At 54.5% G+C, this 24,350-nt stretch overlaps 9 non-coding genes across 9 annotated transcripts; all 9 read left to right on the forward strand.

Annotated features, from left to right (window-relative positions):
* Positions 1 to 2: 2 nt before the first annotated feature.
* LOC137749829 (small nucleolar RNA SNORD116) lies at positions 3 to 95 on the forward strand. Its single transcript, XR_011070296.1, has one exon. It is a non-coding gene; the product is annotated as a small nucleolar RNA SNORD116 (small nucleolar RNA).
* Positions 96 to 2,756: 2,661 nt separating this feature from the next.
* Positions 2,757 to 2,849, forward strand: LOC137776901 (small nucleolar RNA SNORD116). Its single transcript, XR_011076349.1, has one exon. It is a non-coding gene; the product is annotated as a small nucleolar RNA SNORD116 (small nucleolar RNA).
* Positions 2,850 to 5,536: 2,687 nt separating this feature from the next.
* LOC137749835 (small nucleolar RNA SNORD116) lies at positions 5,537 to 5,629 on the forward strand. The gene has a single exon (XR_011070297.1). It is a non-coding gene; the product is annotated as a small nucleolar RNA SNORD116 (small nucleolar RNA).
* Positions 5,630 to 8,292: 2,663 nt separating this feature from the next.
* Positions 8,293 to 8,385, forward strand: LOC137749841 (small nucleolar RNA SNORD116). Its single transcript, XR_011070298.1, has one exon. It is a non-coding gene; the product is annotated as a small nucleolar RNA SNORD116 (small nucleolar RNA).
* Positions 8,386 to 11,046: 2,661 nt separating this feature from the next.
* Positions 11,047 to 11,139, forward strand: LOC137776905 (small nucleolar RNA SNORD116). The gene has a single exon (XR_011076350.1). It is a non-coding gene; the product is annotated as a small nucleolar RNA SNORD116 (small nucleolar RNA).
* A 2,687-nt stretch (positions 11,140 to 13,826) lies between these two features.
* Positions 13,827 to 13,919, forward strand: LOC137749845 (small nucleolar RNA SNORD116). Its single transcript, XR_011070299.1, has one exon. It is a non-coding gene; the product is annotated as a small nucleolar RNA SNORD116 (small nucleolar RNA).
* A 2,660-nt stretch (positions 13,920 to 16,579) lies between these two features.
* Positions 16,580 to 16,672, forward strand: LOC137776910 (small nucleolar RNA SNORD116). The gene has a single exon (XR_011076352.1). It is a non-coding gene; the product is annotated as a small nucleolar RNA SNORD116 (small nucleolar RNA).
* A 2,688-nt stretch (positions 16,673 to 19,360) lies between these two features.
* LOC137749932 (small nucleolar RNA SNORD116) lies at positions 19,361 to 19,453 on the forward strand. The gene has a single exon (XR_011070325.1). It is a non-coding gene; the product is annotated as a small nucleolar RNA SNORD116 (small nucleolar RNA).
* A 2,685-nt stretch (positions 19,454 to 22,138) lies between these two features.
* Positions 22,139 to 22,231, forward strand: LOC137750503 (small nucleolar RNA SNORD116). Its single transcript, XR_011070467.1, has one exon. It is a non-coding gene; the product is annotated as a small nucleolar RNA SNORD116 (small nucleolar RNA).
* Positions 22,232 to 24,350: the final 2,119 nt, after the last annotated feature.

Here is a 24,350-nt window from a genome sequence, read left to right on the forward strand (position 1 = left end):
TTGGATCGATGATGACACCCTTGCATGCATTTCTTGGAAAATCTGAACCAAATGAGTGAGAACACTCTACCGTCTCCTCATCGAAACTGAGGTTCAGCACGTTTCCTCTCTCAGGGGGAGAGGACAGTTCGGAATGAGGGCCAGCCTCTCCCGCCGACATGCATGCAAACACCACCAAGGACTCCAGTATTGGAGGGGCTCCTGTCTGAGGGTTGACCGTGTCTGCACATAAGCTGTGTTATCTGTGAATCCCGGGTCCCTGCTGAATGGCTGTTGAGGGAATGCGAGGGGCCAGGCTCTCCTGCTGGTCTTAAGAGTCGGAGTGTGTGCTGGTCTAGGCCCAGTTAGCTTGCAGTTGGGAGGTGAGTTTTGGCCAGGATCACGCTTCGTGCATGCCATTTTGGGGGTTGATTCTGGAAGCCAAAATGAGCAAGCGTCCCTGGTTGGTGCCTTGAATCTCAGGACAGGTCTGTGGACCTCCCTGTTCTTGCGTTTTTCACGGTGAGGTTCTCGAGTGCCTAGTGAGGCTGGAGCAATGGGCAGGGGTGAGCTCGGTTGGGCATCGGAGGAAAGCGGCTGAAGGATTAGGCCTCGCTGCTGCCCTTGCTTGCTCTCTACTTTAACTCCCGGCACAGTGTTGATGCCAAGTGGGTCATCGTGGAGTGGGGACAGGAACAAGTGTTGAATTTAAACCTGCGTGGATCACTGATGGCCCGCACAGGAAGGTAAGGGAAGATGTGGACATGTCCTTTGTGATGTCGTGGATTAGGCTATCATAATTGGGTTGCAGGGGCTGGCCTCGGCTTCCCAAGGATGTGTCATGTTCGTGATTGGCTGGCATCAGCTGCCTATGGAGGGGATGTCTTTGGCAGTTCAGGTGGATGAGGTGAAGTAGGTAACTGTGTAGATTTGGAATCCGATTGCCAGAGGAAAGACACTCAAAGCGTGTCTTGCGAGACATAAAGAAGATTGACATGGTGACGCGTATATGCTGGCCTCCTTGCAGGATGTTTAGTTATGCGAACATCCCCTTTGGCCGCTTTGTTCCCTTGTTTGGGAATGTGCAAAGCGAAAGTGCTTCCCCCGGGGGGGGGCATGACTCGGCTTGCGAATAGCCAGAGTTTTATCTGGAGCAGTCCGTTGGGGGCACAGAGGTGGGGGCACTGTTGCGACACCAGACGCACTTCGTGGACAGCCACTGTGCCCTTTCAAGTTTCAAGGTCCTCTCGTGTGGCAAAGGTTTTCCGTTGAAAGTCTGTCTGTGGTCTTCCGGGACAGTGCCTTTGATCAGTGTGAGTTCCTCGGTAGTGTCGCTGTGGCAGTGGAGAATTGCCAGGATGCATGGGGTGGGGTGGGCATCATCAAAGCAGACAGGCTTGAGGTGTGTCTTCAATGCTGTTCAGTGTCTCCGTGTTCGCATGATGTCTGTGGCTTCAAGTAGAGTCGAGTCGCCCTGCAGGCAGGAGGAGGGCACTTAGGACGAGGCTTTGTAGCGTTTGAGCGTTTCCTCAGTGGTCAGGGCCGCAAACCCTACCAGTTGGAAGCCTGCCTCTACGTGGCCGGGAAGGTGGCCTAATTTCCGCTGTGGGGTTCCAACCTGTGTCATGGTTGCTAAAGCCCAACACTTCCCATTGAGGGCTTCCCAAGGGGTCATGGAAAGTGATTTGGTCTAGTTGGCGAGATGAGGCACTTGGGCCGAAGTCCATTAAGCCCTTGAGAAGTGCCAGGCTGCATCGTGCCAGTCGGCAACTGCAGGTCGGTGTCAGCCCGCCCATGGGAGGTTACCTTGCTTCCGGGAGCACTGGGAGTGACACCAAGGGCACATCAGATGTGCTGGTAGGTGGCAGGATCTCCAGGTCCACATAGGGGTGACACCAACGGCCGGGAGGGAGGTCTTGTCCAGTCTTTGTGCTTTGGTCAGAAGGCGTGGCTGTGGGAGAGCCGGAGTCTGTGGCCTATTTCGACAGCCTTCGGGTCAAAGTTCGCATGCGGCCTCATGAAGCTGACAGGGGTCTTTCTCCTTTCAGTTGGGGGTCCACCCAGGGTGCTGTGTATAAACTATGACGTTTACTGTTAGAGGCGTCTGCAAAGGGCCACAGGGACACCCAGAGACCAAGACGCGTATTTAGCGGCACACACAGGAATCCACAAACGCATCCTCGTGCAGAGTCACAGTCACACACGCCCACACGTGTGAATACACACATACAGCCTCTCACACACCGAGCAACGTACGTGCGTAACTTCCTTCAGTCGTGCTGTGAGACACACAATCAGTTTTCGGTAAGGGATAGTGGTACTTGGGAAGCAGGTTCCAGGCTCACGCCCAGGTTAAGTGTTCACAAAAATCATGTTCTCTGAGGACCCTGGTGCAATTTAGAAACCTGCGTGATTTCTGTCCACTTCTCAGGTGCTGTTGCAGCGTAAGGCTGGCTGTTGTCAGAGAAGAAATCCTTCGCATTGTCTGACGACTGCATGTGCTAAGGAGAACTGGAAAAAGTGGGGCGGGTGCACTTTGCCGAGCATGGCTGTGGATATCTCAGGACTAGGCATTCACCCATACTAAGATGTGCCATTGGATATTAGGATTTCCACAGATGGGCCCAATGGTTGCAAGAGTGGATTGATTGTTGGTCCTGCTGAGTGGCCTGAGGACTGTGGATTCCCCAGGCACTTGGAGTACTTCCAGGTCATGGCTCCTGTGCAGAGACCCACGGCCTTCCCTTTTGTGTTCTGCAGCGTCCCAGCATGTGCTTGGATCGATGATGACACCCTTGTATGCATTCCATGGAAAATTTGAACAAAATGAGTGAGAACGCTCTACCGTCTCCTCATCGAAACTGAGGTCCAGCACGTTTCCTCTCTCGGGAGTACGGGACAGTTAGGAGTGAGGGCCAACGTCCCCTGCTGACAGGCATGCAAACACCACTAAGGGCTCCAGCATTGGAGGGGCTCCTGTCTGAGGGTCGACCATGTCTGCCCATAAGCTGGGTCATCTATGAATCCCCGGTCCCTGCTAAAAGGCCGTTGAGGGAATGCAAGAGGGCAGGCTTTCCTGCTAGTCTTCAGGGTCGGAGTGTGTTCTGGTATAGACCCAGTAAACTTGCTGCTTGGAGAGTTGATTTTTGGACAGGATCACGCTTTGTGCATGCCACTTCCGAGGTTGATTATGGAAACCAAAATGAGCAAGCTTCCCTGGAGGGAGCCTGGAGCCTCAGGCCAGGCCTGTGGCCCTCTCTGTTGTTGTGTTTCGCGCAGTGAGGTTCTTGACTGCCCGGTGTGGCTGGAGCAGTGGGTGGGCGTGGGCTGGAGTTGGGCGATGGCGGAAGGGGGCTGATGGTTTAGGCCTCAGTGCTGCCCCTGTCAGCTCCTCTGCTGAAGTTGTCGGCACACTGTTGGCGCTATGTGGATGTTCGTGGAGTGGGGTGTGGATCGAGTCAAGCATTTCAGCCTGGGTGGTGGCTCCTGGCCTGGAGAGAAAGGTAAGTTATCATGAGGAAAGGTCCTGTGTGATGTCGTGGGATGGGATGTCATCATTGGGTTGCAGTCGCTGGCCTCGGCTTCCCAAGAATGTGTCTTGTTCGTGATGGGCTGGCATAAGCTGCCTATTGAGCAGATGGCTTTGGCAGTTCAAGTGGGTGAGTTGAGGTAGGTAACTTGTGTAGAGTTGCGATCCCGTTGCCCGAGGAATGACACCCAAATGGTGTCTTGCGGGAAGTAGGGAAGATCGACATGGTGAGGCGTCTGTGCCTGCCTCCTTGGAGGTAGTTGAGTTATGCGGACATCCCCTTTGGCCGCTTTGTTCCCTTGTTTGGCAATGTGTAAAGCGAAAGTGTTTCTCCCATGGGGGAATGACGCGACCGGCCAGTGTAGCACGCAGGCCTTTCGAACAGCCAGAGTTTTATCTGGAGCAGTCCATTGGTGGGGCAGAGATGGGGGCCCCATTGCCATACCTGCTGTGCTGCCGTGGCCAGCCACTTTTCCCTTTCAGGCTTCCAAGTCCCCTCGCATGGCAGAGTTCTTCCGTTGCAAGTCTGTCTGTGGTCCTCGGGGACCATGCCTTTGATCACTGTGAGTTACTCGGTAGTGTCACTGTGGCAGTGGAGAATTTCCAGGATGCATGTGGTGGGATCAGCATCAAGGAAGGAGACAGGCTTGTGGTCTGTCTTCCCTGGTGTTCAGTGTCCCCGTGTTCTGAAGATGTTTGTGGTTTCCAGTAGGGTCGTGTCGCCCTGTGGGCTGGAGGAGGGCACGTAGGACGAGGCATCAAGGGTTTGAGAGTTTCCTTAGGGGTCAGGGCCGTGAACATTCAAGATGGGAGCTGCCTGAGACGTGGCTGGGCATGTGGAGTAGTCTCCGCCATGGGGATCCGACATGGGTCATGGCGGCTGACTCCCGCCACTTCCAGTGGTGGGCATTCCCACGGGTCAATGGAAAGTGATTAGGCCTAGTTGGCGAGAAGTGGCACGTGGGCCCACGTTCGTTAGCCCCTTGAGAGTTTTCAGGCTGCATCTTGGCAGTAGACAGCTGCCGGTCGGTGTCGGCCCGACCATGGGAGTTCCCTTGCTTCCGGAAGTGCTGCGAGTGACCCCAAATGCCCATCAGATATACTGGTAGCTGACAGTGTCTCGAGGTGCACGTAGATGTCACAGCCAAGGCCCGGAGGCAGGTCTCGTCGAGGCTGTGTGTTTTTGTCAGAAGGCGTGGCTGTGGGAGAGCGGGAGTCCATGGACTATTTCAACAGACCCTGGGGGTCAAAGTGTGCCTGCGGCCTCTTGAAGCTGACAGGGGTCTTTCTCCTTTCAGTTGGGGGTCTAACCAGGGCGCTGTGTATAAACTATTTCTTTTATTGGTGGACTCCTCTTCACAGGGCCATAGGGACACACAGAGACCAAGACGCGTATTCAGCGGCACACAGAGAAACCCACAAGCACGTCCGCATGCGCAGTCACAGTCACACATGCCCACACGCGTGAACACACACATACAGCCTCTCACACACCGGCCAACGTATGTGCCTAACTTCCTGCAGTCGTACTATCAGACATGCAGTCAATTCTCGGTAAGGGATAGAGGTCCTTGGGAAGCAGTTTCAGAGCTCAAGGCCAGGTAAATGTTTTTATGGATCATGTCCTCTGAGGACACCGGTCCACTTATGAAGCCTCGGTGATTTCTGTCCACTTCTCAGGGGCAGTTGCTGGGAAAGGCTGGCCGTCGGCACAAACAAGAAGACCTTCGTGTGCTCTGATGACTGGACGTGCTAAGGAGAACTGAAAAAAGTGAGGCGGGCCCATGTCCCCGAGCATGGTCGTGGATAACTCAGGATGGTAGGTATTCAAGCACCCCAAATGTGCCATTAGGTATTAGGTTTTCCTCAGACGGGCCCAATGGCTGCAAGAGTGGTTTGATTTTTCCTCTTGCTGAGTGGCCTGATGGCTGTGGATTCTCCAGGCTTTTGAGGTAGCCCAGGCTCATGGCTCCTCTACAGAGACCCGCGCACACCCCGTTGTGTTCTGCAGCGTCCCAGCATGTGCTTGGATCGATGATGACACCCTTGCATGCATTTCTTGGAAAATCTGAACCAAATGAGTGAGAACACTCTACCGTCTCCTCATCGAAACTGAGGTTCAGCACGTTTCCTCTCTCAGGGGGAGAGGACAGTTCGGAATGAGGGCCAGCCTCTCCCGCCGACATGCATGCAAACACCACCAAGGACTCCAGTATTGGAGGGGCTCCTGTCTGAGGGTTGACCGTGTCTGCACATAAGCTGTGTTATCTGTGAATCCCGGGTCCCTGCTGAATGGCTGTTGAGGGAATGCGAGGGGCCAGGCTCTCCTGCTGCTCTTAAGAGTCAGAGTGTGTGCTGGTCTAGGCCCAGTTAGCTTGCAGTTGGGAGGTGAGTTTTGGCCAGGATCATGCTTCGTGCATGCCATTTTGGGGGTTGTTTCTGGAAGCCAAAATGAGCAAGCGTCCCTGGTTGGTGCCTTGAATCTCAGGACAGGTCTGTGGACCTCCCTGTTCTTGCGTTTTTCACGGTGAGGTTCTCGAGTGCCTAGTGAGGCTGGAGCAATGGGCAGGGGTGAGCTCGGTTGGGCATCGGAGGAAAGCGGCTGAAGGATTCGGCCTCGCTGCTGCCCTTGTTTGCTACTCTACTTTAACTCCCGGCACAGTGTTGATGCCAAGTGGGTCATCGTGGAGTGGGGACAGGAACAAGTGCTGAATTTAAACCTGCGTGGATCACTGATGGCCCGCACAGGAAGGTAAGGGAAGATGTGGACATGTCCTTTGTGATGTCGTGGATTAGGCTATCATAATTGGGTTGCAGGGGCTGGCCTCGGCTTCCCAAGGATGTGTCATGTTCATGATTGGCTGGCATCAGCTGCCTATGGAGGGGATGGCTTTGGCAGTTCAGGTGGATGAGGTGAAGTAGGTAACTGTGTAGATTTGGAATCCGATTGCCAGAGGAAAGACACTCAAAGCGTGTCTTGCGAGACATAAAGAAGATTGACATGGTGACGCGTATACGCTGGCCTCCTTGGAGGATGTTTAGTTATGCGAACATCCCCTTTGGCCGCTTTGTTCCCTTGTTTGGGAATGTGCAAAGCGAAAGTGCTTCCCCCGGGGGGGGCATGACTCGGCTTGCGAATAGCCAGAGTTTTATCTGGAGCAGTCCGTTGGGGGCACAGAGGTGGGGGCACTGTTGCGACACCAGACGCACTTCGTGGACAGCCACTGTGCCCTTTCAAGTTTCAAGGTCCTCTCGTGTGGCAAAGGTTTTCCGTTGAAAGTCTGTCTGTGGTCTTCCGGGACAGTGCCTTTGATCACTGTGAGTTCCTCGGTAGTGTCGCTGTGGCAGTGGAGAATTGCCAGGATGCATGGGGTGGAATCAGCATCAACGAAGGAGACAGGCTTGTGGTCTGTCTTCCCTGGTGTTCAGTGTCCCCGTGTTCTGAAGATGTTTGTGTTTTCCAGTAGGGTCGTGTCGCCCTGTGGGCTGGAGGAGGGCACGTAGGACGAGGCTTTCAAGGGTTTGAGAGTTTCCTTAGGGGTCAGGGCCGTGAACATTCAAGATGGGAGCTGTCTGAGACGTGGCTGGGCATGTGGAGTAGTCTCCGCCATGGGGATCCGACATGAGTCATGGTGGCTGACTCCCGCCACTTCCAGTGGTGGGCATTCCCACGGGTCAATGTAAAGTGATTAGGCCTTGTTGGCGAGAAGTGGCACGTGGGCCCAAGTTCGTTAGCCCCTTGAGTGGTTTCAGGCTGCATCTTGGCAGTAGACAGCTGCCGGTCTGTGTCGGCCCGACCATGGGAGTTCCCTTGCTTCCGGAAGTGCTGCGAGTGACCCCAAATGCCCATCAGATATACTGGTAGCTGACAGAGTCTCGAGGTGCACGGAGATGTCACAGCCAAGGCCCGGAGGCAGGTCTCGTCGAGGCTGTGTGTTTTTGTCAGAAGACGTGGCTGTGGGAGAGCGGGAGTCCATGGACTATTTCAACAGACCCTGGGGGTCAAAGTGTGCCTGCGGCCTCTTGAAGCTGACAGGGGTCTTTCTCCTTTCAGTTGGGGGTCTAACCAGGGTGCTGTGTATAAACTATTTCTTTTATTGGTGGACTCCTCTTCACAGGGCCATAGGGACACACAGAGACCAAGACGCGTATTCAGCGGCACACAGAGAAACCCACAAGCACGTCCGCATCCGCAGTCACAGTCACACATGCCCACACGCGTGAGCACACATATACAGCCTCTCACACACCGGCCAACGTATGTGCCTAACTTCCTGCAGTCGTACTATCAGACATGCAGTCAATTCTCGGTAAGGGATAGAGGTCCTTGGGAAGCAGTTTCAGAGCTCAAGGCCAGGTAAATGTTTTTATGGATCATGTCCTCTGAGGACACCGGTCCACTTATGAAGCCTCGGTGATTTCTGTCCACTTCTCAGGGGCACTTGCTGGGAAAGGCTGGCCGTCGGCACAAACAAGAAGACCTTCGTGTGCTCTGATGACTGGACGTGCTAAGGAGAACTGAAAAAAGTGAGGCGGGCCCATGTCCCCGAGCATGGTCGTGGATAACTCAGGATGGTAGGTATTCAAGCACCCCAAATGTGCCATTAGGTATTAGGTTTTCCTCAGACGGGCCCAATGGCTGCAAGAGTGGTTTGATTTTTCCTCTTGCTGAGTGGCCTGATGGCTGTGGATTCTCCAGGCTTTTGAGGTAGCCCAGGCTCATGGCTCCTGTACAGAGACCCGCGCACACCCCGTTGTGTTCTGCAGCGTCCCAGCATGTGCTTGGATCGATGATGACACCCTTGCATGCATTTCTTGGAAAATCTGAACCAAATGAGTGAGAACACTCTACCGTCTCCTCATCGAAACTGAGGTTCAGCACGTTTCCTCTCTCAGGGGGAGAGGACAGTTCGGAATGAGGGCCAGCCTCTCCCGCCGACATGCATGCAAACACCACCAAGGACTCCAGTATTGGAGGGGCTCCTGTCTGAGGGTTGACCGTGTCTGCACATAAGCTGTGTTATCTGTGAATCCCGGGTCCCTGCTGAATGGCTGTTGAGGGAATGCGAGGGGCCAGGCTCTCCTGCTGGTCTTAAGAGTCGGAGTGTGTGCTGGTCTAGGCCCAGTTAGCTTGCAGTTGGGAGGTGAGTTTTGGCCAGGATCACGCTTCGTGCATGCCATTTTGGGGGTTGATTCTGGAAGCCAAAATGAGCAAGCGTCCCTGGTTGGTGCCTTGAATCTCAGGACAGGTCTGTGGACCTCCCTGTTCTTGCGTTTTTCACGGTGAGGTTCTCGAGTGCCTAGTGAGGCTGGAGCAATGGGCAGGGGTGAGCTCGGTTGGGCATCGGAGGAAAGCGGCTGAAGGATTAGGCCTCGCTGCTGCCCTTGCTTGCTCTCTACTTTAACTCCCGGCACAGTGTTGATGCCAAGTGGGTCATCGTGGAGTGGGGACAGGAACAAGTGTTGAATTTAAACCTGCGTGGATCACTGATGGCCCGCACAGGAAGGTAAGGGAAGATGTGGACATGTCCTTTGTGATGTCGTGGATTAGGCTATCATAATTGGGTTGCAGGGGCTGGCCTCGGCTTCCCAAGGATGTGTCATGTTCGTGATTGGCTGGCATCAGCTGCCTATGGAGGGGATGTCTTTGGCAGTTCAGGTGGATGAGGTGAAGTAGGTAACTGTGTAGATTTGGAATCCGATTGCCAGAGGAAAGACACTCAAAGCGTGTCTTGCGAGACATAAAGAAGATTGACATGGTGACGCGTATATGCTGGCCTCCTTGCAGGATGTTTAGTTATGCGAACATCCCCTTTGGCCGCTTTGTTCCCTTGTTTGGGAATGTGCAAAGCGAAAGTGCTTCCCCCGGGGGGGGGCATGACTCGGCTTGCGAATAGCCAGAGTTTTATCTGGAGCAGTCCGTTGGGGGCACAGAGGTGGGGGCACTGTTGCGACACCAGACGCACTTCGTGGACAGCCACTGTGCCCTTTCAAGTTTCAAGGTCCTCTCGTGTGGCAAAGGTTTTCCGTTGAAAGTCTGTCTGTGGTCTTCCGGGACAGTGCCTTTGATCAGTGTGAGTTCCTCGGTAGTGTCGCTGTGGCAGTGGAGAATTGCCAGGATGCATGGGGTGGGGTGGGCATCATCAAAGCAGACAGGCTTGAGGTGTGTCTTCAATGCTGTTCAGTGTCTCCGTGTTCGCATGATGTCTGTGGCTTCAAGTAGAGTCGAGTCGCCCTGCAGGCAGGAGGAGGGCACTTAGGACGAGGCTTTGTAGCGTTTGAGCGTTTCCTCAGTGGTCAGGGCCGCAAACCCTACCAGTTGGAAGCCTGCCTCTACGTGGCCGGGAAGGTGGCCTAATTTCCGCTGTGGGGTTCCAACCTGTGTCATGGTTGCTAAAGCCCAACACTTCCCATTGAGGGCTTCCCAAGGGGTCATGGAAAGTGATTTGGTCTAGTTGGCGAGATGAGGCACTTGGGCCGAAGTCCATTAAGCCCTTGAGAAGTGCCAGGCTGCATCGTGCCAGTCGGCAACTGCAGGTCGGTGTCAGCCCGCCCATGGGAGGTTACCTTGCTTCCGGGAGCACTGGGAGTGACACCAAGGGCACATCAGATGTGCTGGTAGGTGGCAGGATCTCCAGGTCCACATAGGGGTGACACCAACGGCCGGGAGGGAGGTCTTGTCCAGTCTTTGTGCTTTGGTCAGAAGGCGTGGCTGTGGGAGAGCCGGAGTCTGTGGCCTATTTCGACAGCCTTCGGGTCAAAGTTCGCATGCGGCCTCATGAAGCTGACAGGGGTCTTTCTCCTTTCAGTTGGGGGTCCACCCAGGGTGCTGTGTATAAACTATGACGTTTACTGTTAGAGGCGTCTGCAAAGGGCCACAGGGACACCCAGAGACCAAGACGCGTATTTAGCGGCACACACAGGAATCCACAAACGCATCCTCGTGCAGAGTCACAGTCACACACGCCCACACGTGTGAATACACACATACAGCCTCTCACACACCGAGCAACGTACGTGCGTAACTTCCTTCAGTCGTGCTGTGAGACACACAATCAGTTTTCGGTAAGGGATAGTGGTACTTGGGAAGCAGGTTCCAGGCTCACGCCCAGGTTAAGTGTTCACAAAAATCATGTTCTCTGAGGACCCTGGTGCAATTTAGAAACCTGCGTGATTTCTGTCCACTTCTCAGGTGCTGTTGCAGCGTAAGGCTGGCTGTTGTCAGAGAAGAAATCCTTCGCATTGTCTGACGACTGCATGTGCTAAGGAGAACTGGAAAAAGTGGGGCGGGTGCACTTTGCCGAGCATGGCTGTGGATATCTCAGGACTAGGCATTCACCCATACTAAGATGTGCCATTGGATATTAGGATTTCCACAGATGGGCCCAATGGTTGCAAGAGTGGATTGATTGTTGGTCCTGCTGAGTGGCCTGAGGACTGTGGATTCCCCAGGCACTTGGAGTACTTCCAGGTCATGGCTCCTGTGCAGAGACCCACGGCCTTCCCTTTTGTGTTCTGCAGCGTCCCAGCATGTGCTTGGATCGATGATGACACCCTTGTATGCATTCCATGGAAAATTTGAACAAAATGAGTGAGAACGCTCTACCGTCTCCTCATCGAAACTGAGGTCCAGCACGTTTCCTCTCTCGGGAGTACGGGACAGTTAGGAGTGAGGGCCAACGTCCCCTGCTGACAGGCATGCAAACACCACTAAGGGCTCCAGCATTGGAGGGGCTCCTGTCTGAGGGTCGACCATGTCTGCCCATAAGCTGGGTCATCTATGAATCCCCGGTCCCTGCTAAAAGGCCGTTGAGGGAATGCAAGAGGGCAGGCTTTCCTGCTAGTCTTCAGGGTCGGAGTGTGTTCTGGTATAGACCCAGTAAGCTTGCTGCTTGGAGAGTTGATTTTTGGACAGGATCACGCTTTGTGCATGCCACTTCCGAGGTTGATTATGGAAACCAAAATGAGCAAGCTTCCCTGGAGGGAGCCTGGAGCCTCAGGCCAGGCCTGTGGCCCTCTCTGTTGTTGTGTTTCGCGCAGTGAGGTTCTTGACTGCCCGGTGTGGCTGGAGCAGTGGGTGGGCGTGGGCTGGAGTTGGGCGATGGCGGAAGGGGGCTGATGGTTTAGGCCTCAGTGCTGCCCCTGTCAGCTCCTCTGCTGAAGTTGTCGGCACACTGTTGGCGCTATGTGGATGTTCGTGGAGTGGGGTGTGGATCGAGTGAAGCATTTCAGCCTGGGTGGTGGCTCCTGGCCTGGAGAGAAAGGTAAGTTATCATGAGGAAAGGTCCTGTGTGATGTCGTGGGATGGGATGTCATCATTGGGTTGCAGTCGCTGGCCTCGGCTTCCCAAGAATGTGTCTTGTTCGTGATGGGCTGGCATAAGCTGCCTATTGAGCAGATGGCTTTGGCAGTTCAAGTGGGTGAGTTGAGGTAGGTAACTTGTGTAGAGTTGCGATCCCGTTGCCCGAGGAATGACACCCAAATGGTGTCTTGCGGGAAGTAGGGAAGATCGACATGGTGAGGCGTCTGTGCCTGCCTCCTTGGAGGTAGTTGAGTTATGCGGACATCCCCTTTGGCCGCTTTGTTCCCTTGTTTGGCAATGTGTAAAGCGAAAGTGTTTCTCGCATGGGGGAATGACGCGACCGGCCAGTGTAGCACGCAGGCCTTTCGAACAGCCAGAGTTTTATCTGGAGCAGTCCATTGGTGGGGCAGAGATGGGGGCCCCATTGCCATACCTGCTGTGCTGCCGTGGCCAGCCACTTTTCCCTTTCAGGCTTCCAAGTCCCCTCGCATGGCAGAGTTCTTCCGTTGCAAGTCTGTCTGTGGTCCTCGGGGACCATGCCTTTGATCACTGTGAGTTACTCGGTAGTGTCACTGTGGCAGTGGAGAATTTCCAGGATGCATGTGGTGGGATCAGCATCAAGGAAGGAGACAGGCTTGTGGTCTGTCTTCCCTGGTGTTCAGTGTCCCCGTGTTCTGAAGATGTTTGTGGTTTCCAGTAGGGTCGTGTCGCCCTGTGGGTTGGAGGAGGGCACGTAGGACGAGGCATCAAGGGTTTGAGAGTTTCCTTAGGGGTCAGGGCCGTGAACATTCAAGATGGGAGCTGCCTGAGACGTGGCTGGGCATGTGGAGTAGTCTCCGCCATGGGGATCCGACATGGGTCATGGCGGCTGACTCCCGCCACTTCCAGTGGTGGGCATTCCCACGGGTCAATGGAAAGTGATTAGGCCTAGTTGGCGAGAAGTGGCACGTGGGCCCACGTTCGTTAGCCCCTTGAGTGTTTTCAGGCTGCATCTTGGCAGTAGACAGCTGCCGGTCGGTGTCGGCCCGACCATGGGAGTTCCCTTGCTTCCGGAAGTGCTGCGAGTGACCCCAAATGCCCATCAGATATACTGGTAGCTGACAGAGTCTCGAGGTGCACGGAGATGTCACAGCCAAGGCCCGGAGGCAGGTCTCGTCGAGGCTGTGTGTTTTTGTCAGAAGACGTGGCTGTGGGAGAGCGGGAGTCCATGGACTATTTCAACAGACCCTGGGGGTCAAAGTGTGCCTGCGGCCTCTTGAAGCTGACAGGGGTCTTTCTCCTTTCAGTTGGGGGTCTAACCAGGGTGCTGTGTATAAACTATTTCTTTTATTGTTGGACTCCTCTTCACAAGGCCATAGGGACACACAGAGACCAAGACGCGTATTCAGCGGCACACAGAGAAACCCACAAGCACGTCCGCATCCGCAGTCACAGTCACACATGCCCACACGCGTGAGCACACATATACAGGCTCTCACACACCGGCCAACGTATGTGCCTAACTTCCTGCAGTCGTACTATCAGACATGCAGTCAATTCTCGGTAAGGGATAGAGGTCCTTGGGAAGCAGTTTCAGAGCTCAAGGCCAGGTAAATGTTTTTATGGATCATGTCCTCTGAGGACACCGGTCCACTTATGAAGCCTCGGTGATTTCTGTCCACTTCTCAGGGGCACTTGCTGGGAAAGGCTGGCCGTCGGCACAAACAAGAAGACCTTCGTGTGCTCTGATGACTGGACGTGCTAAGGAGAACTGAAAAAAGTGAGGCGGGCCCATGTCCCCGAGCATGGTCGTGGATAACTCAGGATGGTAGGTATTCAAGCACCCCAAATGTGCCATTAGGTATTAGGTTTTCCTCAGACGGGCCCAATGGCTGCAAGAGTGGTTTGATTTTTCCTCTTGCTGAGTGGCCTGATGGCTGTGGATTCTCCAGGCTTTTGAGGTAGCCCAGGCTCATGGCTCCTGTACAGAGACCCGCGCACACCCCGTTGTGTTCTGCAGCGTCCCAGCATGTGCTTGGATCGATGATGACACCCTTGCATGCATTTCTTGGAAAATCTGAACCAAATGAGTGAGAACACTCTACCGTCTCCTCATCGAAACTGAGGTTCAGCACGTTTCCTCTCTCAGGGGGAGAGGACAGTTCGGAATGAGGGCCAGCCTCTCCCGCCGACATGCATGCAAACACCACCAAGGACTCCAGTATTGGAGGGGCTCCTGTCTGAGGGTTGACCGTGTCTGCACATAAGCTGTGTTATCTGTGAATCCCGGGTCCCTGCTTAATGGCTGTTGAGGGAATGCGAGGGGCCAGGCTCTCCTGCTGGTCTTAAGAGTCGGAGTGTGTGCTGGTCTAGGCCCAGTTAGCTTGCAGTTGGGAGGTGAGTTTTGGCCAGGATCACGCTTCGTGCATGCCATTTTGGGGGTTGATTCTGGAAGCCAAAATGAGCAAGCGTCCCTGGTTGGTGCCTTGAATCTCAGGACAGGTCTGTGGACCTCCCTGTTCTTGCGTTTTTCACGGTGAGGTTCTCGAGTGCCTAGTGAGGCTGGAGCAATGGGCAGGGGTGAGCTCGGGTGGGCATCGGAGGAAAGCGGCTGAAGGATTAGGCCTCGCTGCTGCCCTTGCTTGCTCTCTACTTTAACTCCCGGCACAGTGTTGATGCCAAGTGGGTCATCGTGGAGTGGGGACAGGAACAAGTGTTGAATTTAAACCTGCGTGGATCACTGATGGCCCGCACAGGAAGGTAAGGGAAGATGTGGACATGTCCTTTGTGATGTCGTGGATTAGGCTATCATATTTGGGTTGCAGGGGCTGGCCTCGGCTTCCCAAGGATGTGTCATGTTCGTGATTGGCTGGCATCAGCTGCCTATGGAGGGGATGTCTTTGGCAGTTCAGGTGGATGAGGTGAAGTAGGTAACTGTGTAGATTTGGAATCCGATTGCCAGAGGAAAGACACTCAAAGCGTGTCTTGCGAGACATAAAGAAGATTGACATGGTGACGCGTATATGCTGGCCTCCTTGCAGGATGTTTAGTTATGCGAACATCCCCTTTGGCCGCTTTGTTCCCTTGTTTGGGAATGTGCAAAGCGAAAGTGCTTCCCCCGGGGGGGGCATGACTCGGCTTGCGAATAGCCAGAGTTTTATCTGGAGCAGTCCGTTGGGGGCACAGAGGTGGGGGCACTGTTGCGACACCAGACGCACTTCGTGGACAGCCACTGTGCCCTTTCAAGTTTCAAGGTCCTCTCGTGTGGCAAAGGTTTTCCGTTGAAAGTCTGTCTGTGGTCTTCCGGGACAGTGCCTTTGATCAGTGTGAGTTCCTCGGTAGTGTCGCTGTGGCAGTGGAGAATTGCCAGGATGCATGGGGTGGGGTGGGCATCATCAAAGCAGACAGGCTTGAGGTGTGTCTTCAATGCTGTTCAGTGTCTCCGTGTTCGCATGATGTCTGTGGCTTCAAGTAGAGTCGAGTCGCCCTGCAGGCAGGAGGAGGGCACTTAGGACGAGGCTTTGTAGCGTTTGAGCGTTTCCTCAGTGGTCAGGGCCGCAAACCCTACCAGTTGGAAGCCTGCCTCTACGTGGCCGGGAAGGTGGCCTAATTTCCGCTGTGGGGTTCCAACCTGTGTCATGGTTGCTAAAGCCCAACACTTCCCATTGAGGGCTTCCCAAGGGGTCATGGAAAGTGATTTGGTCTAGTTGGCGAGATGAGGCACTTGGGCCGAAGTCCATTAAGCCCTTGAGAAGTGCCAGGCTGCATCGTGCCAGTCGGCAACTGCAGGTCGGTGTCAGCCCGCCCATGGGAGGTTACCTTGCTTCCGGGAGCACTGGGAGTGACACCAAGGGCACATCAGATGTGCTGGTAGGTGGCAGGATCTCCAGGTCCACATAGGGGTGACACCAACGGCCGGGAGGGAGGTCTCGTCCAGTCTTTGTGCTTTGGTCAGAAGGCGTGGCTGTGGGAGAGCCGGAGTCTGTGGCCTATTTCGACAGCCTTCGGGTCAAAGTTCGCATGCGGCCTCATGAAGCTGACAGGGGTCTTTCTCCTTTCAGTTGGGGGTCCACCCAGGGTGCTGTGTATAAACTATGACGTTTACTGTTAGAGGCGTCTGCAAAGGGCCACAGGGACACCCAGAGACCAAGACGCGTATTTAGCGGCACACACAGGAATCCACAAACTCATCCTCGTGCACAGTCACAGTCACACACGCCCACACGTGTGAATACACACATACAGCCTCTCACACACCGAGCAACGTACGTGCGTAACTTCCTTCAGTCGTGCTGTGAGACACACAATCAGTTTTCGGTAAGGGATAGTGGTACTTGGGAAGCAGGTTCCAGGCTCACGCCCAGGTTAAGTGTTCACAAAAATCATGTTCTCTGAGGACCCTGGTGCAATTTAGAAACCTGCGTGATTTCTGTCCACTTCTCAGGTGCTGTTGCAGCGTAAGGCTGGCTGTTGTCAGAGAAGAAATCCTTCGCATTGTCTGACGACTGCATGTGCTAAGGAGAACTGGAAAAAGTGGGGCGGGTGCACTTTGCCGAGCATGGCTGTGGATATCTCAGGACTAGGCATTCACCCATACTAAGATGTGCCATTGGATATTAGGATTTCCACAGATGGGCCCAATGGTTGCAAGAGTGGATTGATTGTTGGTCCTGCTGAGTGGCCTGAGGACTGTGGATTCCCCAGGCACTTGGAGTACTTCCAGGTCATGGCTCCTGTGCAGAGACCCACGGCCTTCCCTTTTGTGTTCTGCAGCGTCCCAGCATGTGCTTGGATCGATGATGACACCCTTGTATGCATTCCATGGAAAATTTGAACAAAATGAGTGAGAACGCTCTACCGTCTCCTCATCGAAACTGAGGTCCAGCACGTTTCCTCTCTCGGGAGTACGGGACAGTTAGGAGTGAGGGCCAACGTCCCCTGCTGACAGGCATGCAAACACCACTAAGGGCTCCAGCATTGGAGGGGCTCCTGTCTGAGGGTCGACCATGTCTGCCCATAAGCTGGGTCATCTATGAATCCCCGGTCCCTGCTAAAAGGCCGTTGAGGGAATGCAAGAGGGCAGGCTTTCCTGCTAGTCTTCAGGGTCGGAGTGTGTTCTGGTATAGACCCAGTAAGCTTGCTGCTTGGAGAGTTGATTTTTGGACAGGATCACGCTTTGTGCATGCCACTTCCGAGGTTGATTATGGAAACCAAAATGAGCAAGCTTCCCTGGAGGGAGCCTGGAGCCTCAGGCCAGGCCTGTGGCCCTCTCTGTTGTTGTGTTTCGCGCAGTGAGGTTCTTGACTGCCCGGTGTGGCTGGAGCAGTGGGTGGGCGTGGGCTGGATTTGGGCGATGGCGGAAGGGGGCTGATGGTTTAGGCCTCAGTGCTGCCCCTGTCAGCTCCTCTGCTGAAGTTGTCGGCACACTGTTGGCGCTAAGTGGATGTTCGTGGAGTGGGGTGTGGATCGAGTGAAGCATTTCAGCCTGGGTGGTGGCTCCTGGCCTGGAGAGAAAGGTAAGGTATCATGAGAAAAGGTCCTGTGTGATGTCGTGGGATGGGCTGTCATCATTGGGTTGCAGTCGCTGGCCTCGGCTTCCCAAGAATGTGTCTTGTTCGTGATGGGCTGGCATAAGCTGCCTATTGAGCAGATGGCTTTGGCAGTTCAAGTGGGTGAGTTGAGGTAGGTAACTTGTGTAGAGTTGCGATCCCGTTGCCCGAGGAATGACACCAAAATGGTGTCTTGCGGGAAGTAGGGAAGATCGACATGGTGAGGCGTCTGTGCCGGCCTCCTTGGAGGTAGTTGAGTTATGCGGACATCCCCTTTGGCCGCTTTGTTCCCTTGTTTGGCAATGTGTAAAGCGAAAGTGTTTCTCCCATGGGGGAATGACGCGACCGGCCAGTGTAGCACGCAGGCCTTTCGAACAGCCAGAGTTTTATCTGGAGCAGTCCATTGGTGGGGCAGAGATGGGGGCCCCATTGCCATACCTGCTGTGCTGCCGTGGCCAGCCACTTTTCCCTTTCAGGCTTCCAAGTCCCCTCGCATGGCAGAGTTCTTCCGTTGCAAGTCTGTCTGTGGTCCTCGGGGACCATGCCTTTGATCACTGTGAGTTACTCGGTAGTGTCACTGTGGCAGTGGAGAATTTCCAGGATGCATGGGGTGGGATCAGCATCAAGGAAGGAGACAGGCTTGTGGTCTGTCTTCCCTGGTGTTCAGTGTCCCCGTGTTCTGAAGATGTTTGTGGTTTCCAGTAGGGTCGTGTCTCCCTGTGGGCTGGAGGAGGGCATGTAGGACGAAGCTCTCAAGGGTTTGAGAGTTTCCTTAGGGGTCAGGGCCGTGAACATTCAAGATGGGAGCTGCCTGAGACGTGGCTGGGCATGTGGAGTAGTCTCCGCCATGGGGATCCGACATGGGTCATGGCGGCTGACTCCCGCCACTTCCAGTGGTGGGCATACCCACGGGTCAATGGAAAGTGATTAGGCCTAGTTGGCGAGAAGTGGCACGTGGGCCCACGTTCGTTAGCCCCTTGAGTGGTTTCAGGCTGCATCTTGGCAGTAGACAGCTGCCGGTCGGTGTCGGCCCGACCATGGGAGTTCCCTTGCTTCCGGAAGTGCTGCGAGTGACCCCAAATGCCCATCAGATATACTGGTAGCTGACAATGTCTCGAGGTGCACGTAGATGTCACAGCCAAGGCCCGGAGGCAGGTCTCGTCGAGGCTGTGTGTTTTTGTCAGAAGGCGTGGCTGTGGGAGAGCGGGAGTCCATGGACTATTTCAACAGACCCTGGGGGTCAAAGTGTGCCTGCGGCCTCTTGAAGCTGACAGGGGTCTTTCTCCTTTCAGTTGGGGGTCTAACCAGGGTGCTGTGTATAAACTATTTCTTTTATTGTTGGACTCCTCTTCACAGGGCCATAGGGACACACAGAGACCAAGACGCGTATTCAGCGGCACACAGAGAAACCCACAAGCACGTCCGCATGCGCAGTCACAGTCACACATGCCCACACGCGTGAACACACACATACAGCCTCTCACACACCGGCCAACGTATGTGCCTAACTTCCTGCAGTCGTACTATCAGACATGCAGTCAATTCTCGGTAAGGGATAGAGGTCCTTGGGAAGCAGTTTCAGAGCTCAAGGCCAGGTAAATGTTTTTATGGATCATGTCCTCTGAGGACACCGGTCCACTTATGAAGCCTCGGTGATTTCTGTCCACTTCTCAGGGGCAGTTGCTGGGAAAGGCTGGCCGTCGGCACAAACAAGAAGACCTTCGTGTGCTCTGATGACTGGACGTGCTAAGGAGAACTGAAAAAAGTGAGGCGGGCCCATGTCCCCGAGCATGGTCGTGGATAACTCAGGATGGTAGGTATTCAAGCACCCCAAATGTGCCATTAGGTATTAGGTTTTCCTCAGACGGGCCCAATGGCTGCAAGAGTGGTTTGATTTTTCCTCTTGCTGAGTGGCCTGATGGCTGTGGATTCTCCAGGCTTTTGAGGTAGCCCAGGCTCATGGCTCCTGTACAGAGACCCGTGCACATCCCGTTGTGTTCTGCAGCGTCCCAGCATGTGCTTGGATCGATGATGACATCCTTGCATGCATTTCTTGGAAAATCTGAACCAAATGAGTGAGAACACTCTACCGTCTCCTCATCGAAACTGAGGTTCAGCACGTTTCCTCTCTCAGGGGGAGAGGACAGTTCGGAATGAGGGCCAGCCTCTCCCGCCGACATGCATGCAAACACCACCAAGGACTCCAGTATTGGAGGGGCTCCTGTCTGAGGGTTGACCGTGTCTGCACATAAGCTGTGTTATCTGTGAATCCCGGGTCCCTGCTGAATGGCTGTTGAGGGAATGCGAGGGGCCAGGCTCTCCTGCTGGGCTTAAGAGTCAGAGTGTGTGCTGGTCTAGGCCCAGTTAGCTTGCAGTTGGGAGGTGAGTTTTGGCCAGGATCACGCTTCGTGCATGCCATTTTGGGGGTTGATTCTGGAAGCCAAAATGAGCAAGCGTCCCTGGTTGGTGCCTTGAAACTCAGGACAGGTCTGTGGACCTCCCTGTTCTTGCGTTTTTCACGGTGAGCTTCTCAAGTGCCTAGTGAGGCTGGAGCAATGGGCAGGGGTGAGCTCGGTTGGGCATAGGAGGAAAGCGGCTGAAGGATTAGGCCTCGCTGCTGCCCTTGTTTGCTTCTCTACTTTAACCCCCGGCACAGTGTTGATGCCAAGTGGGTCATCGTGGAGTGGGGACAGGAACAAGTGCTGAATTTAAACCTGCGTGGATCACTGATGGCCCGCACAGGAAGGTAAGGGAAGATGTGGACATGTCCTTTGTGATGTCCTGGATTAGGCTATCATAATTGGGTTGCAGGGGCTGGCCTCGGCTTCCCAAAGATGTGTCATGTTCGTGATTGGCTGTCATCAGCTGCCTAAGCAGGGGATGGCTTTGGCAGTTCAGGTGGATGAGGTGGGGTAGGTAACTCTATAGATTTGGAATCACATTGCCAGAGGAAAGACACTCAAAGGGTATCTTGCGAGACATAAAGAAGATGGACATGGTGACGCGTATATGCTGGCCTCCTTGTAGGATGTTTAGTTATGCGAACATCCCCTTTGGCCGCTTTGTCCCCTTGTTTGGCAATGTGTAAAGCGAAAGTGTTTCTCCCGTGGGGGAATGACGCGACCGGCCAGTGTAGCACGCAGGCCTTTCGAACAGCCAGAGTTTTATCTGGAGCAGTCCATTGGTGGGGCAGAGATCGGGGCCCCATTGCCATACCTGCTGTGCTGCCGTGGCCAGCCACTTTTCCCTTTCAGGCTTCCAAGTCCCCTCGCATGGCAGAGGTCTTCCGTTGCAAGTCTGTCTGGGGTCCTCGGGGACCATGCCTTTGATCACTGTGAGTTACTCGGTAGTGTCACTGTGGCAGTGGAGAATTTCCAGGATGCATGGGATGGGATCAGCATCAACGAAGGAGACAGGCTTGTGGTCTGTCTTCCCTGGTGTTCAGTGTTCCCGTGTTCTGAAGATGTTTGTGGTTTCCAGTAGGGTCGTGTCGCCCTTTGGGCTGGAGGAGGGCATGTAGGACGAGGCTCTCAAGGGTTTGAGAGTTTCCTTAGGGGTCAGGGCCGTGAACATTCAAGATGGGAGCTGCCTGAGACGTGGCTGGGCATGTGGAGTAGTCTCCGCCATGGGGATCCGACATGGGACATGGTGGCTGACTCCCGCCACTTCCAGTGGTTGGCATACCCACGGGTCAATGGAAAGTGATTAGGCCTAGTTGGCGAGAAGTGGCACGTGGGCCCACGTTCGTTAGCCCCTTGAGTGGTTTCAGGCTGCATCTTGGCAGTAGACAGCTGCCGGTCGGTGTCGGCCCGACCATGGGAGTTCCCTTGCTTCCGGAAGTGCTGCGAGTGACCCCAAATGCCCATCAGATATACTGGTAGCTGACAGAGTCTCGAGGTGCACGGAGATGTCACAGCCAAGGCCCGGAGGCACGTCTCGTCGAGGCTGTGTGTTTTTGTCAGAAGGCGTGGCTGTGGGAGAGCGGGAGTCCATGGACTATTTCAACAGACCCTGGGGGTCAAAGTGTGCCTGCGGCCTCTTGAAGCTGACAGGGGTCTTTCTCCTTTCAGTTGGGGGTCTAACCAGGGTGCTGTGTATAAACTATTTCTTTTATTGTTGGACTCCTCTTCACAGGGCCATAGGGACACACAGAGACCAAGACGCGTATTCAGCGGCACACAGAGAAACCCACAAGCACGTCCGCATGCGCAGTCACAGTCACACATGCCCACAAGCGTCAGGACACATATACAGCCTCTCACACACCGGCCAACGTATGTGCCTAACTTCCTGCAGTCGTACTATCAGACATGCAGTCAATTCTCGGTAAGGGATAGAGGTCCTTGGGAAGCAGTTTCAGAGCTCAAGGCCAGGTAAATGTTTTTATGGATCATGTCCTCTGAGGACACCGGTCCACTTATGAAGCCTCGGTGATTTCTGTCCACATCCCAGGGGCAGTTGCTGGGAAAGGCTGGCCGTCGGCACAAACAAGAAGACCTTCGTGTGCTCTGATGACTGGACGTGCTAAGAAGAACTGGAAAAAGTGAGGCGGGCCCATGTCCCCGAGCATGGTTGTGGATAACTCAGGATGGTAGGTATTCAAGCACCCCAAATGTGCCATTAGGTATTAGGTTTTCCTCAGACGGGCCCAATGGCTGCAAGAGTGGTTTGATTTTTCCTCTTGCTGAGTGGCCTGATGGCTGTGGATTCTCCAGGCTTTTGAGGTAGCCCAGGCTCATGGCTCCTGTACAGAGACCCGCGCACACCCCGTTGTGTTCTGCAGCGTCCCAGCATGTGCTTGGATCGATGATGACACCCTTGCATGCATTTCTTGGAAAATCTGAACCAACTGAGTGAGAACACTCTACCGTCTCCTCATCGAAACTGAGGTTCAGCACGTTTCCTCTCTCAGGGGGAGAGGACAGTTCGGAATGAGTGCCAGCCTCTCCCGCCGACATGCATGCAAACACCACCAAGGACTCCAGTATTGGAGGGGCTCCTGTCTGAGGGTTGACCGTGTCTGCACATAAGCTGTGTTATCTGTGAATCCCGGGTCCCTGCTGAATGGTTGTTGAGGGGATGCGAGGGGCCAGGCTCTCCTGCTGGTCTTAAGAGTCGGAGTGTGTGCTGGTCTAGGCCCAGTTAGCTTGCAGTTGGGAGGTGAGTTTTGGCCAGGATCACGCTTCGTGCATGCCATTTTGGGGGTTGTTTCTGGAAGCCAAAATGAGCAAGCGTCCCTGGTTGGTGCCTTGAATCTCAGGACAGGTCTGTGGACCTCCCTGTTCTTGCGTTTTTCACGGTGAGGTTCTCGAGTGCCTAGTGAGGCTGGAGCAATGGGCAGGGGTGAGCTCGGTTGGGCATAGGAAGAAAGCGGCTGAAGGATTAGGCCTCGCTGCTGCCCTTGTTTGCTTCTCTACTTTAACTCCCGGCACAGTTTTGATGCCAAGTGGGTCATCGTGGAGTGGGGACAGGAACAAGTGGTGAATTTAAACTTGCGTGGATCACTGATGGCCCGCACAGGAAGGTAAGGGAAGATGTGGACATGTCCTTTGTGATTTCGTGGATTAGGCTATCATAATTGGGTTGCAGGGTCTGGCCTCGGCTTCCCAAGCATGTGTCATGTTCGTGATTGGCTGGCATCAGCTGCCTATGGAGGGGATGGCTTTGGCAGTTCAGGTGGATGAGGTGAGGTAGGTAACTGTGTAGATTTGGAATCCGATTGCCAGAGGAAAGACACTCAAAGCGTGTCTTGCGAGACATAAAGAAGATTGACATGGTGACGCGTATATGCTGGCCTCCTTGGAGGATGTTTAGTTATGCGAACGTCCCCTTTGACCGCTTTGTTCCCTTGTTTGGGAATGTGCAAAGCGAAAGTGTTTCTCCCGGGCGGGCATGACTCGGCTTGCGAACAGCCAGAGTTTTATCTGGAGCAGTCCATTGGGGGCACAGATGTGGGGGCACTGTTGCGACACCAGGCGCACTGTCGTGGACAGCCACTGTGCCCTTTCAAGGTTCCAGGTCCCCTCGTGTGGCAAAGGTTTTCCGTTGAAAGTCTGTCTGTGGTCTTCGGGGACAGTGCCTTTGATCACTGTGAGCTCCTCGGTACTGTCGCTGTGGCAGTGGAGAATTGCCAGGATGCATGGGGTGGGGTGGGCATCATCAAAGCAGACAGGCTTGCGGTGTGTCTTCCCTGCTGTTCAGTGTCTCCGTGTTTGCATGATGTCTGTGGCTTCAAGTAGAGTCGAGTCGCCCTGCAGGCAGGAGGAGGGCACTTAGGACGAGGCTGTGTAGCGTTTGAGCGTTTCCTCAGTGGTCAGGGCCGCAAACCCTACCAGTTGGAAGCTTGCCTCTACGTGGCCGGGAAGGTGGCCTAATTTCCGCTGTGGGGTTCCAACCTGTGTCATGGTTGCTAAAGCCCAACACTTCCCATTGAGGGCTTCCCAAGGGGTCATGGAAAGTGATTTGGTCTAGTTGGCGAGATGAGGCACTTGGGACGAAGTCCATTAAGCCCTTGAGAAGTGCCAGGCTGCATCGTGCCTGTCGCCAACTGCAGGTCGGTGTCAGCCCGCCCATGGGAGGTTACCTTGCTTCCGGGAGCACTGGGAGTGACCCCAAGGGCACATCAGATGTGGTGGTAGGTGGCAGGATCTCCAGGTCCACATAGGTGTGACAACCACGGCCGGCAGGGAGGTCTCGTCCAGTCTTTGTGCTTTGGTCAGAAGGCGTGGCTGTGGGAGAGCCGGAGTCTGTGGCCTATTTCGACAGCCTTCGGGTCAAAGTTCGCATGCGGCCTCATGAAGCTGACAGGGGTCTTTCTCCTTTCAGTTGGTGGTCCAACCAGGGTGCTGTGTATAAACTATGACGTTTACTGTTAGGGGCGTCTGCAAAGGGCCACAGGGACGCCCAGAGACCAAGACCCGTATTTAGCGGCACACACAGGAATCCACAAACTCATCCTCGTGCACAGTCACAGTCACACACGCCCACACGTGTGAATACACACATACGGCCT

Source organism: Eschrichtius robustus, chromosome 1 (genome assembly GCF_028021215.1).
Source record: "Eschrichtius robustus isolate mEscRob2 chromosome 1, mEscRob2.pri, whole genome shotgun sequence".
NCBI lineage: Eukaryota > Metazoa > Chordata > Mammalia > Artiodactyla > Eschrichtiidae > Eschrichtius > Eschrichtius robustus.